Source organism: Schistocerca nitens, chromosome 9, assembly GCF_023898315.1.
Source record: "Schistocerca nitens isolate TAMUIC-IGC-003100 chromosome 9, iqSchNite1.1, whole genome shotgun sequence".
Lineage (NCBI taxonomy): Eukaryota > Metazoa > Arthropoda > Insecta > Orthoptera > Acrididae > Schistocerca > Schistocerca nitens.
In genome coordinates this window covers 282,697,150-282,716,943 of record NC_064622.1, presented here as the reverse complement: position 1 = coordinate 282,716,943, position 19,794 = coordinate 282,697,150, and the positions used below count along the sequence as shown (strand labels likewise).

The 19,794-nt window shown below is 45.7% G+C and overlaps 1 protein-coding gene across 1 annotated transcript in view; it reads right to left on the bottom strand.

The window, feature by feature from the left end:
- LOC126203520 (alpha-tocopherol transfer protein-like) overlaps window positions 1-15,190 on the bottom strand; it is a 53,073-nt gene extending 37,883 nt beyond the window's left edge. Inside the window, exon 1 of the mRNA XM_049937843.1 lies at window positions 15,068-15,190. The gene's annotated coding sequence lies outside the window, so the exon portion shown is untranslated. The remainder of the gene's footprint in view (window positions 1-15,067) is intronic.
- Between the last annotated feature and the right edge of the window lie 4,604 nt (window positions 15,191-19,794).

The window sequence follows — 19,794 nt, the reverse complement described above, 5'->3', positions numbered from 1 at the left end:
CCTGCAATGACTTTCTCTGGAAACCTCAGCACCTGGAATTGGCTATGAATGCCTGTGTTCGATATAACAGTGAGATTCAGCTTTTTAATCATGTTTCACTATCATACGGCTACGAGCAGACAAGCGGAGGGATTTCCACACACACTATTTCCTCTCTTGCCTTAGTAGCGTACTCTATCCTCAAATCCCTCCTCGACCTTAACGCTTTTGCCTGAATAACACGGCAAAACACCCGTTCCCTGCCGAGGAAAGTCCTCTGTACCCTACTTCATCGTTCACCCACTTTCTCGATGACCTTTTCAGTAGCCAGATAATACTGGCAGTGCTACTATTGATGCTTCCAGTAATGATAATACTTGCAGTAATAACAATAATAATAATAATAAGAAAATTAAAATAAAGACAGATATGAAAAGGACGTATAGGTGTACAAAATGGTGAGAAATATAAAAAGAATTTATAGGGCTACAAAATACACTTAAAGAAAAAATCTCAACACGAAAAAGTAAATAATGTAAAGTAATGAAAGTTCGAGAATACGTGAGGTAACATATTTAAGTGATTAACTTTGCAAGATCACAGCTTAATGTAAGCGCGAGTAAAGCCATTGCAAATGTGAAATTCTGGAACATTAATAATGGTGTAACCGCCTAAGTGTTGAAAGCAAGCATGCAAACGTGCATGCCTTGTGTTTCATAGATGCCGGATGTCAATTTGTGATATGGAGTTCCATGCCTGTTGCACTTGGTCGGTCAAAACGGAGACGCTTAATGCTGTTTGTGAATGACGCTGGAGTTGTCGCCCAATGACGCCAAATATATGCTCAATTGGAGGCAGATCTGGTGATGAAGCAGGCCAAACCAACATGTCGACAGTCTGTAGAGAAAGTTGTGTTACAACAGCGGTGCGTGGGGCGAGCGTTATCCCGTTGGAAAACACCCCATGGAATGCTGTTCATGAATGGCAGCACAACAGGTCGAATCAGCAAACAGACTTACAAATTTGCATTCAGAGTGCGTGAGGACCATGAGGGTGCTCCTGCTATTATATGAAGTCGCACCCCAGATGTGGGTGCAACGTATCTAGCCCGGAGAGGGCTTGGTTTCAGGCCCTCTACTGGTTTCCTTCTAAACAACAGACGCCCATCAGAGGCAACGAGCAGATTCAGCTTTCATCAGAAAACGCAACATAGCTCCACCATACCCTCCAATGAGCTCTCACTCGACACCACTCACGTCGAAAATGGGTGTGGTTCGGAGTCAGTGGAATACACGCTACAGGTCGTCTGGCACCGAGCTGTCATTCAAGTAACCGATTTGTAACAGTTCGTTGTGTCACTGTAGTGCCAACTGCCGCTGAAATCGCTGCTGTAATTGCAGTACGATACGCCATTGGCATACGCCGAACAAGATGGTGTTTGCTGTCGGCAGTGCCACGTGGGCGTCCGGATCCCGGTCTTCTTGCGACCGTTCATTCTCGTGACCAACGCTGCCATCAGTTATGTACAGTGGCTACATTCCTCCATAGTCTTTCTGCAGTATCGCAGAAGGAACATCCAGCTTCTCGTAGCCTTATTAGACGACCTCGTTCAGACTGAGTGAGATGATGATAATGGAGTCTTTGTCGCCTGAAAGGACTTCTTGACTAACATCAACTCAGCATGTCCAGTCTCATAGGTACTAACGTTCACGACCGTTACAGTGTGTATTTACAGCAAACCTGTTCTGCATCCTCACAGTGGCCCTACTAGCGCCATTTTTATGCGACTAGTGCGAAATTTGATCAGACATCACCTTTCAGGTGTAGAAACACCCCTACCAACTTTCGTTTATTAGCTGTTGGTCAGTACTATTTATTCAAATTGTCTCTACAGACACTCAGATCGTTTTATTGCTCTTAAAATTATTGTTATGTCTTGGGTAACTGTGATATAAGAAAGGCGCTGTATGCATGAAACCCTGGTCCGGTGTAAGAGAGGGACTGAAAGACCAAATATGATTAGATTATGTAAACAAATAAAGAAATAAATAGAGATAAACAGAAGGACGATGTGAAAGACTGTCAGACCGGCGATCACCGCGACAAGTCATAAAATATGTTCTCTGTGGAAATAAATGTCTTCAAAGACGCAAGAAGACGGGACAGGCGTAATGCCTATGGCCTGAAAGTGAAAATATTGACAATTGTGGGCTACTCATCAATGTCTAGTGTCATCTATGAATAAAACGTACAAATGACTTAATGAGATGCAGAGGGTTAACATCACTGACATTGTTAATACACGTGTGCATCATCTGTTTGTCTCCAGCAATGGTTGCCAATCTCCTTGTCCTCTGCCCTTCAAGGTTTCCTGTGCCATTGCTTACATTCCAGATCTTTTCCTTTCCGGCTCTCCTGCTAATTCATCTTCCTAAAAGCTTAACGTCCACATTAAACATGAGTATGTTGTAGATGCTCCCGTCCGCTAAGACGAGAAGGGCCGTGTTACAGGGTTGAATACGTTCCTGACTTCACGAACACCTCGGTTGTTCGGATGAGACACTCCTCTTAATCCCAAATAACACGTCTGTGGCTGTTTGAAACAGCGGGCGAAACGCAGCAATCGGTTTACTTATAATTATTAGTTGCCTTCAAATGTATACGGACGACCAGAAGCACGTTATGGCCTCCCTTCCCCACCGAATTGACGTTATTTTCAGTGTTAGAGGCTTTGTTACACGTCATTGAAGTGATATCTCCTCGGGATAACTGATTTTTAGTCCGGTGTTCTTTGCGAGAAACAGCCTCTATGCCATGTTGCAGGCATACATCGATTCTCTTTTTCATATGCTACACACACACACACACACACACACACACACACACACACACACACACACACACCGAAGTGACAAAAGTCATGGGATACCTCCGAATATCGTGTCGGACCAGCCGCGCGGAGTGGCCGTGTGGGTTGAAGCGCCATGTCACGGACTGCACGCCACCTCCCGCCGGAGGTTCGAGTCCTCCCGCGGGCATGGGTGTGTGTGTCGGATCGATGACCTCGGCATTTTGGTCCCGTAGGAAATCACACACACTTGCACATTTATGTCGGACCTCCGTTTGCCTGGCGTAGTGCAGCAACTCGATGGAGCATGGACTCAACAAGTCATTGGAAGTACGCAGCAGAAATATTCAGACATGCTGCTCCATAGGCATCCATGATTGCGAAAGTGCTGCCGGTGCAGGATTTTATGTACGAAGTGACCTCTCAATTGTCTTGCATAAATGTTCTATAGGATCCATGTCGGGCGATGTGGGTGGTCAAATTGTTCGTCCGAACTGTTCAGAGTGATCCTCAAACCAGTCGCGAACAAATGGGGCCCCGTGACATGTTGCATTGTCTTCCATAACAATTTCCTCCTTGTTTGGGGACATAAAGTCTACGAATGGCTTCATATGACCTCGAAGAAGCGGTTCGTAACCATTCCCAGGCGATGATCGGTTCAGCTGGACCACGGGACCCAGACCATTCCATGTAAACACAGCCCAAACCATCACGGAGCAACCACCAGCCTGTTCAGTATCTTGTTGACGACTTGGATCCATGGCTTCGTGGGGTCTACACTACACTCAGACCCTACTATCAGATCTTACTAACTGAAATCGGTACTCCTCTCACGAGGCCACGCTTTTTCTGGCCGTCTAAAGTCACCTGATACTGTCACGGGCCCAGGAGAGGTGCTGCAGACGATGTCGTGCCGTTAGCGAAGGCACTCGCGTCGGTCGTCTGCTGCCATAGTTCAATAACGCCATATTACGCCTCATTATACTAACAGATACGTTCGTCGTACGTCCTGCATTGCTTTCTCCGGTTATTTAAGTCAGTGTTGATTGTCTGTAAGCACTGATACCACCATGCAAAACGCCGCCGCTTTCGAAGTGAAGGCCGTCGGTCAGAGCGTTTCTTTGGTGAGAGGTTATGCCTAAAATGCGATTTTCTCAGCACACTCTTGGCACAGATGATCGCAGGATACTGAATTCTGTAACCATATGTGAAACGGAATGTCCCATGCGCCTAGCTCCAACCGTCACTCCGCGGTCAGAGTCTGTTAATTTCATTAGTGCGGCCGTAATCAGGTTGGAAGCCTTTTCAATGGAGTCATCAGAGTGCAGCTGATAGCCACGCCGATGAGCAGCCCTTTTATACCTTGTGTGCGCGGTACTGCTACCAGCTGTATATGTGCAAGTCGCTATCCCGTGTCGTTTGTCACCTCAGTATATATATACTACGGAATTCCGAAAAATTTCGAGACTGGATTAATACAAAATGAAGATAACTTAAGCTTGTCGTTTGGATGCTTCAGGTGTTCTGAATAGTCTCCTCCTACTAGAGTAAAAGACACAGAACGTTCATACAACCGTTTGGAACTGCCGGAGAAGTCCTTATGTCTGATGTTGTTCATACTGTGCGTCACACTGGGTTCATTGTTGGTTACATTGTCAAAGCGTTGACAGTTCATGTCAATTTCTGCACTTTGTCTATTGTGGTTGGTTCTTATTGATAACATAAAGCCTCGCCAACCGCGTTGATTTTATTCACGTATTTCGTTTTAGTCAAATCGTGGCAGGCGCTCACGTATCGGTGTTTTCATTCTGCAGTCAGGGTGTAATGGGGCAAATTTTGCACACATATTTCTGTTCTTCAGAACATTCTGAACAATGTCTTGAACAACTGCTCTAGAGATACTGTTCCATTGTGACTCGTGGCACAACAACGTTGCCACACTATGGCCGCCCGTCCACTACCTAATAGTGCCTCCTCACAACGGAGTGGTCGACTTCCCATGTGCTGTTTGCAGTTGCTAGTTCAAGCTAACACCGTAGTTACTGCGATAGCATCGCTTTTATCTGATATGTACTATCCTTTTAGCCACGTCTTCGCTCATGTACCTGTACGACTCATATATTACAAAAGTCTCCCCCTCACCCCTCTCTCTCTCTCTCGCGATCCTACTCCCCTTTCTCGGTATATCTCTTTCTCTGCCCGTCTGTTCATTTTCTCCTCCCCCTAGCTCTGTCCATCTCTTCTCCCCCCTCTCTATGACTGTCTCCTCTCCCCTCCTTTTTCTCTCCATTTCCTCCTGCAGAATCCCTCTCTCCATCTCCTCCCCCGCTTCCTGACCAATACTCTCTATATTCTACCCATCTCCCACACCTCGCTCTCCTCCGTCTGCCCAACTCTTCCTACACCTCTCTCTCTCTGTACATCCCTGCTCCCCAACTGACTGGCCATCTCCTCCTCCCCATCTCACTTTCATGTCCTCCTACTCTGCGGATCATGCTGGGCTGGGCAGTAGCTGAGCATCATAAAGACACGTAAAAATATGCACCCATGCATTGATTTTATGCGTGACAAGTGGCACATTAGGACAGAGGATGTCTTTGACATATTGTTGCGCTATGAGAGTTCCGTCAGTGACTACTAGTCATGATCTGAAATCATATTCAACGGCTTCCCACAGCATGACGTCAGGAGTACCACTGCTGTTCCTCTTCAAACCATAGGAAGAATAGATCCTCTCTACGCGTCGCTACCACGCTGATTCACGACAGTAATCGAGGGAAGTATGGCACCACGATTCATCGTTAAACACAATGCAACGCTATTCAACAACAATCCATGACTGCTAGGCACGGTACTACCCTAAACCCAGCTGTTTCTGTTGTGGTGATAACGGCAGCCTATGCAGACAATGGTAATTCACTAGTCTGTCTGCTGCTAGTCTCCGATCAATGGTGTGGGACGACACAGAACGTTACAGGGAATCTATTACTTGTTCTCGAATTACTTGTTCTCTGATTACAATGCGCTATGTGGTTGGTGCACAGTATAGCTGTTCTCCCTTGTTGTAGTCAGATGTGGTCGACTGAAACCTTAGCGTCGAGTACGTCTGAATCTATTACTTGTTCTCGAATTACTTGTTCTCTGATTACAATGCGCTATGTGGTTGGTGCACAGTATAGCTGTTCTCCCTTGTTGTAGTCAGATGTGGTCGACTGAAACCTTAGCGTCGAGTACGTCTGAATCTATTACTTGTTCTCGAATTACTTGTTCTCTGATTACAATGCGCTATGTGGTTGGTGCACAGTATAGCTGTTCTCCCTTGTTGTAGTCAGATGTGGTCGACTGAAACCTTAGCGTCGAGTACGTCTGTCCTCACGATCCATGCAGTCTAGTATCGGGCCACCGTGACATCCGAATGCTCCACAAAACTAGATATTGCACAATTCGACCAGGCACCCAATGGAGACCCATGATTAGGCTCATTTGAAACTCAGAGTGGTTGATAACGGTGCCTCACACGAACAAGAGGCATCTCCGTATCCTTCATGGTGATCACTCGCCATCTGATGCTGTTTACGCCTATTATATACACTACCAGGTCAGGCAACGACATTGAGCACGAAGTTTCATGCACACTGGCGGTCAATTTACATCCCAAGTAGAGTAGAATCTCTTATCACTTACATGCCTGATGATGGTACATGTACAAAGTTACAGCCAGCGAGACCTGACGGTACCGTCAGGGTGCATTACGTGTCATGTAAGACAAAACAAACGACTGGCCGAATGGGACAAAAATCGGCACATGTGTTGTACATGTACTGACAAATAAATTATTACAGATTCAGAAAAAATGGATGATTTATTCAATGGAAAGAACTTCATAAATTGAGCAGATCAATAACGCATTGTTCCACTTCTCGCGCATATGCAAGCAGCTGTTCACATTGACATTACTTGATAAAGTTGTTCGATATCCTCGTGAGGGATTCCGTGCCAAATTATCTCCAATTTGAACTTTAGATCGTCAAAATCCCAATCTGGTTGAAGGGCCCTGCGCATATTCTCCAAACGTTTTCAGTTGTGTGCGTGTGGGGGGCGGGGGGGGGGGGGTGGGGGGGATATGGCAACCTTGCTAGCCAAGGTAGAGTTTGGCAAGCATGAGGACAAGCACTGGAAATTCACACCGTGTGCAGAATGGCATTATCTTGCTGAAATGTATGCTCAGAATGGCGGTGCTGTAAGGTTGCTGCGGATGACAACCAAAGGGGTCCTGCTATGAAAATAAATGGGACCTCGGAACATCACTCCCGTTTGTCGGGCCATATGGCGCTCAGTAGTCAGGTTGGCACCCCGCAGGTGTTCGTGGCGTCTCCAGACCCGCCTTCACTAGATATGATTAGACATCATTTATGTACAAACAGATACTCTTTGTCTTGTAGGTATTATTCTATATATGATGAGTTATATGGCTACATATTGGACAATGAAAGTATTTTTCTGTACAACTGACTGATTTGTTTCTATTTATGAATTCCTGTGTAATACAGAACTCGTTATCACTAGGTGGCATAGTCATTCACTCACATAGTGAACCTATATAGGCAAAGAGTAGGCACCGTTGACATCGCAGCTGACTGGCTGGACACGCTTTGTACCATGTTTATATTGCTCCTGACTTTACTTCGGATTTTTTTCTGTTTTTTATGCTCTGAATACTGATTCTATAATACACTCCTGGAAATTGAAATAAGAACACCGTGAATTCATTGTCCCAGGAAGGGGAAACTTTATTGACACATTCCTGGGGTCAGATACATCACATGATCACACTGACAGAACCACAGGCACATAGACACAGGCAACAGAGCATGCACAATGTCGGCACTAGTACAGTGTATATCCACCTTTCGCAGCAATGCAGGCTGCTATTCTCCCATGGAGACGATCGTAGAGATGCTGGATGTAGTCCTGTGGAACGGCTTGCCATGCCATTTCCACCTGGCGCCTCAGTTGGACCAGCGTTCGTGCTGGACGTGCAGACCGCGTGAGACGACGCTTCATCCAGTCCCAAACATGCTCAATGGGGGACAGATCCAGAGATCTTGCTGGCCAGTGTAGTTGACTTACACCTTCTAGAGCACGTTGGGTGGCACGGGATACATGCGGACGTGCATTGTCCTGTTGGAACAGCAAGTTCCCTTGCCGGTCTAGGAATGGTAGAACGATGGGTTCGATGACGGTTTGGATGTACCGTGCACTATTCAGTGTCCCCTCGACGATCACCAGTGGTGTACGGCCAGTGTAGGAGATCGCTCCCCACACCATGATGCCGGGTGTTGGCCCTGTGTGCCTCGGTCGTATGCAGTCCTGATTGTGGCGCTCACCTGCACGGCGCCAAACACGCATACGACCATCATTGGCACCAAGGCAGAAGCGACTCTCATCGCTGAAGACGACACGTCTCCATTCGTCCCTCCATTCACGCCTGTCGCGACACCACTGGAGGCGGGCTGCACGATGTTGGGGCGTGAGCGGAAGACGGCCTAACGGTGTGCGGGACCGTAGCCCAGCTTCATGGAGACGGTTGCGAATGGTCCCCGCCGATACCCCAGGAGCAACAGTGTCCCTAATTTGCTGGGAAGTGGCGGTGCGGTCCCCTACGGCACTGCGTAGGATCCTACGGTCTTGGCGTGCATCCGTGCGTCGCTGCGGTCCGGTCCCAGGTCGACGGGCACGTGCACCTTCCGCAGACCACTGGCGACAACATCGATGTACTGTGGAGACCTCACGCCCCACGTGTTGAGCAATTCGGCGGTACGTCCACCCGGCCTCCCGCATGCCCACTATACGCCCTCGCTCAAAGTCCGTCAACTGCACATACGGTTCACGTCCACGCTGTCGCGGCATGCTACCAGTGTTAAAGACTGCGATGGAGCTCCGTATGCCACGGCAAACTGGCTGACACTGACGGCGGCGGTGCACAAATGCTGCGCAGCTAGCGCCATTCGACGGCCAACACCGCGGTTCCTGGTGTGTCCGCTGTGCCGTGCGTGTGATCATTGCTTGTACAGCCCTCTCGCAGTGTCCGGAGCAAGTATGGTGGGTCTGACACACCGGTGTCAATGTGTTCTTTCTTCCATTTCCAGGAGTGTATTGTATTTGTCGGTGGAAACACTAATTCCTGTTACAATAACTTGTCTCTTCTGATGTTTCATTTACAGTAGTTTAGTGGTGTTGAATGGTTTGCTTGGGGTCGCCATATGTCCAAATTAATTGGTAATTCATGTGTTTTGAATTACAAGTCCCGGTGCCTGGCTACATTTTCTGAGACGTTCAAATGTCCCGGTTTATCGCCTTTTTCATTGTTAACAATGTCTGCACTGTCGAACAGATAGCAACCTCTCTACTAGACTCGCATCGGGCCATGTTTCTCACAGTGATGCTCTCGCAACACTTATTCTGCAATCGTACGCGCAGAGGTTCGGGTTATTGCTGTCTTTTCCAGCCATGTCCCAAATTTAAAAGGAAAGTGCAAAATTTTCGACAGATATAGCGAGGAATATTCCATTATTAACAAAAAGCACAACAGAATATGAAACCTTCTGCAAACTTGTAAAACATGTTTAAGTATCAGTCATGGAGGAACCACAGATACAAAGGATCACGTTGGAAAGAAGAAGTGTTTTGCGTACCACGTGGCCAGTAAACATCAGTCTTTTACTTCTACAGACAGCCTTAATATGTTAATACCAAAAATATTTAATGAAACAAAAATTGCCACTCAGTGTGCCTCAGTCGGAACAAAAACATGTTCGATTAAGCAAGTTCTTGCACCTCATTCAGTTGATCTCATTCGTAGTGAACTTCAAAGCTGCTCGTTTTATATTATTAGGACCGACGCAAATAACCATAAAAACGAAAAATTCACATTTGATTCAATATTTTACCAACATAGACACAAACGTACATTAACTGGGAAGTTTAAGATGAGACACCCCAAATATGATGGTCAATATTTGTGGACAGATATTAAATGATTTAAAAATTAATGTGAAGAAATGCATTGGATTTGGGGAGGCAGTGCTAACAACAATTTTTGAGGACAAGAGAGACATGGTACTAATAACGTATATAATAAACTAAAACTAGAAACTGGAGCAGATGTTGAAATAACTTGATGCCCTGCTCATATACTACGCAACCCATTACAAACAGCAGCTAACTTATTATCACCTGTAAATAATATATTTCAGCTATCAGTCGTCCTTTTGATTTTTTTATTGGCAGATCTAGATTTCAGCTAGAAACTACCCATTCTCAATGAGTATTCAATGAAGTGTGGATGAAACCCGACCAACAGGCATTACATGCATTGCTCAAAAATGATAGTGCATTGAGAATGGCTAGTTTCTAGCTGAAAACTAGATCTGCCAATAAAATATCAAATTGATGACTGATAGCTGAAATCTATTATTTACAAGTCAATAGAACAGTCGCTGTGTGCAACAACCTTCTGAATGGAAGGTAACGTGTTGAAAACTAATTATCATGTGACAATGATAAAATAATTCAAAAATTGTTTAATTGTTTTGACATATTCACTGTCAGGATGAAAGGCTAAACAGTTTGTGTGAATTTGTTAATATAGAACATAAAACTCCCCTTTCACATTCTAAAACGAGATGGATGTTAATGTTACCAGCAATCGAGCCTATTATAAAGTAGTTCGGCGCCTTAAAATCTTTTCCTTTTTTTTTAATCAGAAGAAAAAGCACCTTTGTACCAGACCTCTTCAGATATTCTCTCAGTGAGGTCTGTCTTAGGTTTCTTCATAGCAATATAGCACCTTTCATTTCCAAGTATTAAAAACAGGAGGAAAGAGGAAGTCATATAGAAATGTTATTACATCAACAGAGAAATCGCAATGGAAAAATTGAAATTTCAATTTTTACCTTCTAAAGGTAAAACAGTGTTAACTAAATGCAAAGAAAATGGAGTAATCTCCAAAAAAAAAAAAAAAAAACAAATTCACATCTTTCATGAAGTAGTAGCAAAAATTTATAAAAAAAAACGTGACTGATTATTTGAAACTGTGGACAATACCATTAAAAATAGTTGGTGTTTTTGTGTATGAATATGTAAAAAATACATAAATGGAAAGCTGTAAAAGTTGCTGGAATATTTGAAAATTAAAGAATGATGCACTTTTATTAACCAAATCACTATAGTCCAACCATTCCAACTTTTGATTACAGTCTCCATACTGGAAAAACATGTGCAAGTACCTTTTTTCTATACCAGTAGACAATAGTAGCGTGCAAAGAACATTTTCTTTGATGGAAGTACAGTAGACGGACGAGAGAAATAAAATTTCAGTTGATACTGTTGAAAGTATTCTTCTCTGCCTTGAAAATTATGATCTTCATTATTCCGAAATGCACGAATATTTATGGAATAGTAAGGATGTCTTAAAATTGCCAAGTCAAAAGCAAAACACAAAGAAATGGAATAAAAGTTCAGGTTTGTTTCTGCGGTATTATACTTAAGTTTTAAAATAGATGACATTGTTTTTTGTATATTATTTTTGTTCCTAAGAATACATGTACCATATATATATATATATATATATATATATATATATATATATATATATATATATATATATATATATATATATTAGGGAGTTTTGGTAACTGGGGAAAATAAAAGAATGAAACTTTTTTGAATTCTACCAGGAAGGAGGTACACGGCTCGTCTATAGTTCAACCATGTCTAGACGGTCAATAACGCGGTTCCATTGCGTCCGCATTGTTACTTTGTATCAGGAATGACTCTCAACAAGGGAGGTGTCCAGGCGTCTCGGAGTGAACCAAAGCGATGTTGTTCGGACATGGAGAAGATACAGAGAGACAGGAACTGTCGATGACATGTCTCGCTCAGGCCACCCAAGGGCTACTACTTCAATGGATGACCGCTACCTACGGATATGGCTTGGAGGAACCCTGGCAGCAACGCCACCATGTTTAATGCTTTTCGTGCAGTCACAGGACGTCGTGTTACAACGCAAAATGTGCCCAATAGGCTGCATGATAGGCAACTTCACTCCCGACGTCCATGGCGAGGTCCATCTTTGCAACCACGACACCGTGCAGCGCGGGATAGATGGACCCTAAAACGTGCCGAATCGACCGCTCAGGATTGGCATCATGATCTCTTCACCTACGAGTGCCGCATATGCCTCCAACCAGACAATCGTCGAAGACGTGTTTGGAGGCAACCCGGTCAGGTTAAATGCCTTATACTGTCCAGCGAGTGCAGCAAGGTGGAGGGTCCCTGCTGTTTTGGAGTGGCATTATGTGGGGCAGATGTACGCCGCTGATGGTCATGGAGGGTGCCATAACGGCTGTACGATACGTGAATGCCATCTTCCGACCGATAGTGCAACCATATCGGCAGCACATTGGTGAGGCATTCTTCTTCATGGACGACAATTCGCGCCCCCATCGTGCACATCTTGTGAATGAAATCCTTCAGGATAATGACATCGCTCGACTAGAGTGGCCAGCATGTTCTCCAGACATGTTCCTATTGAACACGCCTGGGATAGATTGAAAAGGACTTTCATGGATGATGTAACCCACCAACCACTCTGAGGGATCTACGTCGAATTGCCACTGAGGAGTGGAACAATCTGTAGGTCTCGCTGTTTGGTGGTACGACATGCAATGTGTGGTTTTCGCGAGGAATAAAAAGGGCAGAAATGATGTTTATGTTGATCTCTGTTCCAATTTTCTCTACAGGATCCGGAGCCCTCGGAACCGAGGTGATGCAAAACTTTCTGTGATTTTATATATATATATATATATATATATATATATATATATATATATATATATACTTCTGCAGCTACAAAGGACATTCTCAAGCAATATTAGGTTTTGTCTCTCGGTCGATTGGATAAAGAGAAATGAAGATGCACTGATAACGCTAGATTTTCAACAACTAGTGAACTATGGCATTAAAACAGTGAAGCCAGGAATCTTCAAGTTGTCTTGTGCAAATCCTTTTTGTTTGTAAAAAAAAAAATTGGCCTTTTAATGACGTTAGTAACGTCTAACCAGTAATATTCCTTAGTATGATGCAGTAACCTCAAGTACACGGCACTAAATCTACCGCACTATTCCACATTGCTACTCCTCTAGATTCCGTGAAACTTGGCATCAGGGTCGCAAGCACACTTTAAGCTGTGCTGGTTTGAAGGAGCTTTTGCGCATACGCGACTGGTATGACGCAGATACTATTATTTATATTATTATTATTGACAGTGGCTGTAATTGTATAAATATGTTGATAAGCGTAACAGTTATACAGCAGATGCTATTTATTTCACACTCTTACATGTACCTGAATATAACAATTTCTGAACACCCAGAATATGAAATCACGAGCCGCCATTGGCAATGTACTGTTATTCAAGAGCGAGTGATTGTTGCATTAAATACACTCCTGGAAATTGAAATAAGAACACCGTGAATTCATTGTCCCAGGAAGGGGAAACTTTATTGACACATTCCTGGGGTCAGATACATCACATGATCACACTGACAGAACCACAGGCACATAGACACAGGCAACAGAGCATGCACAATGTCGGCGCTAGTACAGTGTATATCCACCTTTCGCAGCAATGCAGGCTGCTATTCTCCCATGGAGACGATCGTAGAGATGCTGGATGTAGTCCTGTGGAACGGCTTGCCATGCCATTTCCACCTGGCGCCTCAGTTGGACCAGCGTTCGTGCTGGACGTGCAGACCGCGTGAGACGACGCTTCATCCAGTCCCAAACATGCTCAATGGGGGACAGATCCGGAGATCTTGCTGGCCAGGGTAGTTGACTTACACCTTCTAGAGCACGTTGGGTGGCACGGGATACATGCGGACGTGCATTGTCCTGTTGGAACAGCAAGTTCCCTTGCCGGTCTAGGAATGGTAGAACGATGGGTTCGATGACGGTTTGGATGTACCGTGCACTATTCAGTGTCCCCTCGACGATCACCAGTGGTGTACGGCCAGTGTAGGAGATCGCTCCCCACACCATGATGCCGGGTGTTGGCCCTGTGTGCCTCGGTCGTATGCAGTCCTGATTGTGGCGCTCACCTGCACGGCGCCAAACACGCATACGACCATCATTGGCACCAAGGCAGAAGCGACTCTCATCGCTGAAGACGACACGTCTCCATTCGTCCCTCCATTCACGCCTGTCGCGACACCACTGGAGGCGGGCTGCACGATGTTGGGGCGTGAGCGGAAGACGGCCTAACGGTGTGCGGGACCGTAGCCCAGCTTCATGGAGACGGTTGCGAAAGGTCCTCGCCGATACCCCAGGAGCAACAGTGTCCCTAATTTGCTGGGAAGTGGCGGTGCGGTCCCCTACGGCACTGCGTAGGATCCTACGGTCTTGGCGTGCATCCGTGCGTCGCTGCGGTCCGGTCCCAGGTCGACGGGCACGTGCATCTTCCGCCGACCACTGGCGACAACATCGATGTACTGTGGAGACTTCACGCCCCACGTGTTGAGCAATTCGGCGGTACGTCCACCCGGCCTCCCGCATGCCCACTATACGCCCTCGCTCAAAGTCCGTCAACTGCACATACGGTTCACGTCCACGCTGTCGCGGCATGCTACCAGTGTTAAAGACTGCGATGGAGCTCCGTATGCCACGGCAAACTGGCTGACACTGACGGCGGCGGTGCACAAATGCTGCGCAGCCAGCGCCATTCGACGGCCAACACCGCGGTTCCTGGTGTGTCCGCTGTGCCGTGCGTGTGATCATTGCTTGTACAGCCCTCTCGCAGTGTCCGGAGCAAGTATGGTGGGTCTGACACACCGGTGTCAATGTGTTCTTTTTTCCATTTCCAGGAGTGTAGGTTGGATACGTTTGTCTAAGTGACCCTGTTGCGAGAATCGAGGTAAGTTGTGAGAAACAGAAGCGTAGACATGGTGACATGTGGGGATACGGATTGGTCCTTGAGGCGTGCATGGGAGCCAAGATGGTTACGGTGACCGTTCGCCAAAAGCGTCTACCGAATCCACAACGAGAATGAAGGCGACATGTTGTTCAACCAATCTTTTTCGTGATTCAATACAATAGTTAGGCAAATTAATGGATAGATACAAGTTTGCAAGTAAGATGACAAACAAAACTCGAATGAACAACACTCTTAACATCAGCACTCACCTTCAGTACACTTGCAGTCTTAATCAAGGCGTTTTCTGCAGGTCGTGTTTATTCTCTTTGAACGTACACGACTGCAGAAATCGCTCTTATACAGCTGCACCTGAGATCCGGGTCAGGTTATCGTGTAAAACGAATAAGTCGTACGATAGGCTGGTAACTACTGATAAAAAGCATCTTGGTGTTATCGGGCTAAAACAGCCGGATACTGAAAGACGTGCGCCTGATAGCGCTGAGCCAAATGAAAAAGACGCAGTTTAGTGAAATTTAACCAGTTCGTTGGTGACAAAGCTCAACAAAAGAAAAGTGAAATGTCTGTTTGCACTGTGATATTTTTTGAACGAATAATATCGTCTTTGAGTATGAGCGCACTCTGTTATAAACAGTACTCCCGGTCTGTAAATATCGTGAGAAGGAAATTTTGTTGCCATTCCATGTAAAGCCAAACAGTAAGATTACACAGAGGCGACAAAAGTCGTGGGATAGCGATATGCACGAATACAGGTGGCGGGAGTATCGCGTACACCAGGTGTAAAAGGGCAGTGCAATGGCGGAGCTGTCGTTTGCACTCACGTGATTCATGTGAAAAGATTTCCGATTAATTATGGTAGCACAACGGGAATTAATAGACTCTGAACGCAGAATGATAGTTGGACCTAGATACACGGGAATTCAACATTCCGAAATCCACAGAGTGTGCCGAAAATACCAAATTTCTGACATTACCTCTCACCACGAATAACGCAGTAGGTGACGGGCTTCATTTAACGACCGAGAACAGCGACGTTAGCGTAGATTTGTCAGTGCTAACAGACAAGCAAAACCTCATCATATTTCCGCAGAAATCGTATGCGTTAGGACAGTGCGGCGAAATCTGACGTTCATAGGCTACGGCAGCAAACTGATGCGAGTGCCTTTGCTAACAGCAAGACATCGGTTATAGCGCCTCTCTTGTGCTCTTGACCATATCGGTTCGACCCTAGACGACTGGGAAAAGGTGGCCTGGTCAGACGGGTCCCAATTTAAGATGGTAAGAGCTGATAGTAGCGTTCGATTGTGGCGCATACCCCTCGAAGCCAGGGAGTCAAGTTCTCAACAAGGCACTGCTCAAGCTAGTGGTAACTCCATAATGATACGGGCTGCGTTTGCCGGCCGCGGTGGTCTAGCGGTTCTAGGCGCGCAGTCCGGAACCGCGCGACTGCTACGGTCGCAGGTTCGAATCCTGCCTCGGGCATGGATGTGTGTGATGTTAGGTTAGTGATGTTAGGTTAGTTAGGTTTAAGTAGTTCTAAGTTCTAGGGGACTGATGACCACAGATGTTAAGTCCCATAGTGCTCAGAGCCATTTGAACCATTTGAACGGGCTGCGTTTACTGGAGGGGACTGTTTTCTCTGGTCCAATTGAATCCATATATGACTGGAAATGGTTTGGTTACTTGGAGACGATTTGCATCCAACCATGGGCTTCATGTTTCCAAACGATGATGTAATTAGCGTTAATGCTAATGTGACATGTCACCGAGCTGTTTGTGATTGGTTCGAAGATCATTCTAGACAGCTCGAGCGAATGATTTGGCCACGCAGATCGCCCGGCATGAATACCATCGAACATGGGACGTAATCGTGAGGTCAGTTCGTGCACCAAATCCTGCATCGGCAACACTCACAATTATGGGCGGCTATAGAGGCAACATGGCTCAATATTTTTGCAGGGGACTTCCAAAGACCTATTGAGCCCATGACGCGTCCAGTTGCTGCAATATGCCGAGTAACAGGACGTCCGACAAGATATTAGGAAGTATCCAATATCTTTTGTCAGCTCAACGTATTAGGTGTACCAAGCATCTACACGCTCTAAAGGAATTTTTCTGTATGTTTGTTTGTCTAAAGGAATCATGTACTTTCCACAGATAGAATTTCTGTAAGGATGACAACGCTCCGGAGGCGCTTGAATAATAAATGAATGCATGCCTGGGAAACTGTCTTTTCAAATGCGCTTTATCTACTGAAATAAATACTTACAAATTAAGTAGAAGAATTTTATGATTAATTTTTCAATGTGTCGCATCTTCTTGACACGGAAACAAAATATAAGAATAATTGTTGGCAACTGTAGCTTTGTTTTGAAAATTGAAATATACTATATGATATGTCAATATCCAGAAGTAGTAGTCCTATCGAATCAAAGAGGAAGGCACATGCAAGTTAACGTGGAAACGATCAGACCATTGAAGTGAAAAGTGATACTTACGAGCAGCCAGCGAAAATAACGTACAGAGGACTAGGAATTGAACCTGAAGACGTTCCGGAAAAAGATCAGTTTGACTTCAGGAAAGGAAACGTTACCAAAGAAATAGTTCCGATTCTGCGCTTAGTAATGGAAGGCAGATTGTAGAATCATAAGGATATCTTTCCAGTGTTTACGGACATAGAGGAAGTCATTGATAGTGTGAGGTGAAATAAGATTTTTTCGATTTATAAGCTATTGTTGACAAGGTACTGTCAGACAAATAATGTACAATCTCTACCCACCCCAGATTTGGGTAAAGTAAGTGGAAGGCCAATAACGATCCACAGTGACTTGACTACGGTCATGGGATAGCGATATGCACATATACAGATGGCAAAAGTATCGCCTACACAAGGTACACTACTGCCCATTAAAATTGCTACACGAAGACGAAATGCAGATGATAAACGGGTATTCATTGGACACATATATTCTACTAGAACTGACATGTGATTACATTTTCACCCAGTTTGGGTACATAGATCCTGAGAAATCAGTACCCAGAACAACCACCTCTGGCCGTAATAACGGCCTTGATACTCCTGGGCATTGAGTCAAACAAAGCTTGGATGGCGCGTACAGGTACAGCCGCCCGTGCAGCTTCAACACGATACCACAGATCATCAAGAGTAGTGACTGGCGTATTGTGACGAGCCAGTTGCTCGGCCACCATTGACCAGACGTTTTCAGTTGGTGAGAGATCTGGAGAATGTGCTGGCCAGGGCAGCAGTCCAACATTTTTTGTATCTAGAAAGGCCCGTACAGGACCTGCAACATGCGGTCGTGCATTATCCTGCTGAAATGTAGGGTTTCGCAGGGATCGAATGAAGGGTAGAGCCACGGATCGTAACACATCTGAAATGTAACGTCCACTGTTCAAAGTGCCGTTAATGCGAACAAGAGGTGACCGAGACGTGTAAGCAATGGCACCCCATACCATCACACTGGGTGATACGCCAGTATGGCGATGACGAATACACGCTTCCAATGTGCATTCACCGTGATGTCGCCAAACATGGATGCGACCATCATGATGCTGTAAACAGAACCTGGATTCATCCGAAAAAATGACGTTTTGCCATTCGTGCACCCAGGTTCGTCGTGGAGTACACCATCGCAGGCGTTCCTGTCTGTGATGCAGCGTCAAGGGTAACCGCAGGCATGGTCTCGGAGCTGATAGTCCATGCTGCTGCAAACGTCGTCGAACTGTTCGTGCAGATGGTTGTTGTCTTGCAAACGTCCCCATCTGTTGACTCGGGAATCGAGACGTGGCTGCACGATCCGTTACAGCCATGCGGATAAGATGCCTGTCATCTCGACTGCTACTGTTACGAGGCCGTTGGGATCCAGCACGGCGTTCCGTATTACCTTCCTGAACCCACCGATTCCATATTCTGCTAACAGTCATTGGATCTCGACCAACGCGAGCAGCAATGTCGCGATACGATAAATCGCAATCGGGATAGGCTACAATCTGACCTTTATCAAAGTCGGAAACGTGATGGTACGCATTTCTCCTCCTTACACGAGGCATCACAACAATGTTTCACCAGGCAACGCCGGTCAACTGCTGTTTGTGTATGAGAAATCGGTTGGAAACTTTCCTCGTGTCAGCAGGTTGTAGGTGTCGCCAGCGGCGCCAACGTTGTGTGAATGCTCTGAAAAGCTAATCATTTGCATATCACAGCATCTTCTTCCTGTCAGTTAAATTTCGCGTCTGTAGCACGTCATCTTCGTGGTGTAGCAATTTTAATGGCCAGTAGTGTATAAGGGGGCAGACCATTGGCGGAGCTGTCGTCTGTACTCAGGTGATTCACGTGGAAAGGTTTCCCATGTGATTATGGCTGCACGACGGGAATTAACAGGCTGTGAACGCGGAGTGGCAGCAGGAGTTAGACGCATGGGGCATTCCATCAGAAATCGTTACGGAATTCAATTTTCCGAGATCCAAAGTGTCAAGAGGGTGCCGAGAATACGACATTTCAGGCATTGCCTCTCGCCACAAACAACGCAGTGGTGACGGTCTTCACTTAACGACCGAGAGCAACGGCGTTAGCGTAGAGTTATCAGTACTAACAGACATGCAACACTGCGTGAAATAAGCACAGAACCCTGTGTGGACGTACGTCGAACGTATCCGAAATTTTGCGTTAATAGGCTATAGGAAGCAGCTGACCGACGCGAGTGGATTTGCTAAACAGTACGACATTGCCTGCGGAGCGTCTCTTGACCGTATCAGTTGGACACTAGACGACTGGAAAAGCGTGGTCTTTTCAGATAAATCCCGATTTCAGTAGGTAAGAGCTGATGGTAGCGTTCGAGAGTGACGCAGAGCCATGGACCCAAGTTCTGGTTCAAATGGTTCAAATGGCTCTGAGAACTATGGGGCTCAACGTCTGAGGTCATTAGTCCCCTAGAACTTAGAACTACTTAAACCTAAC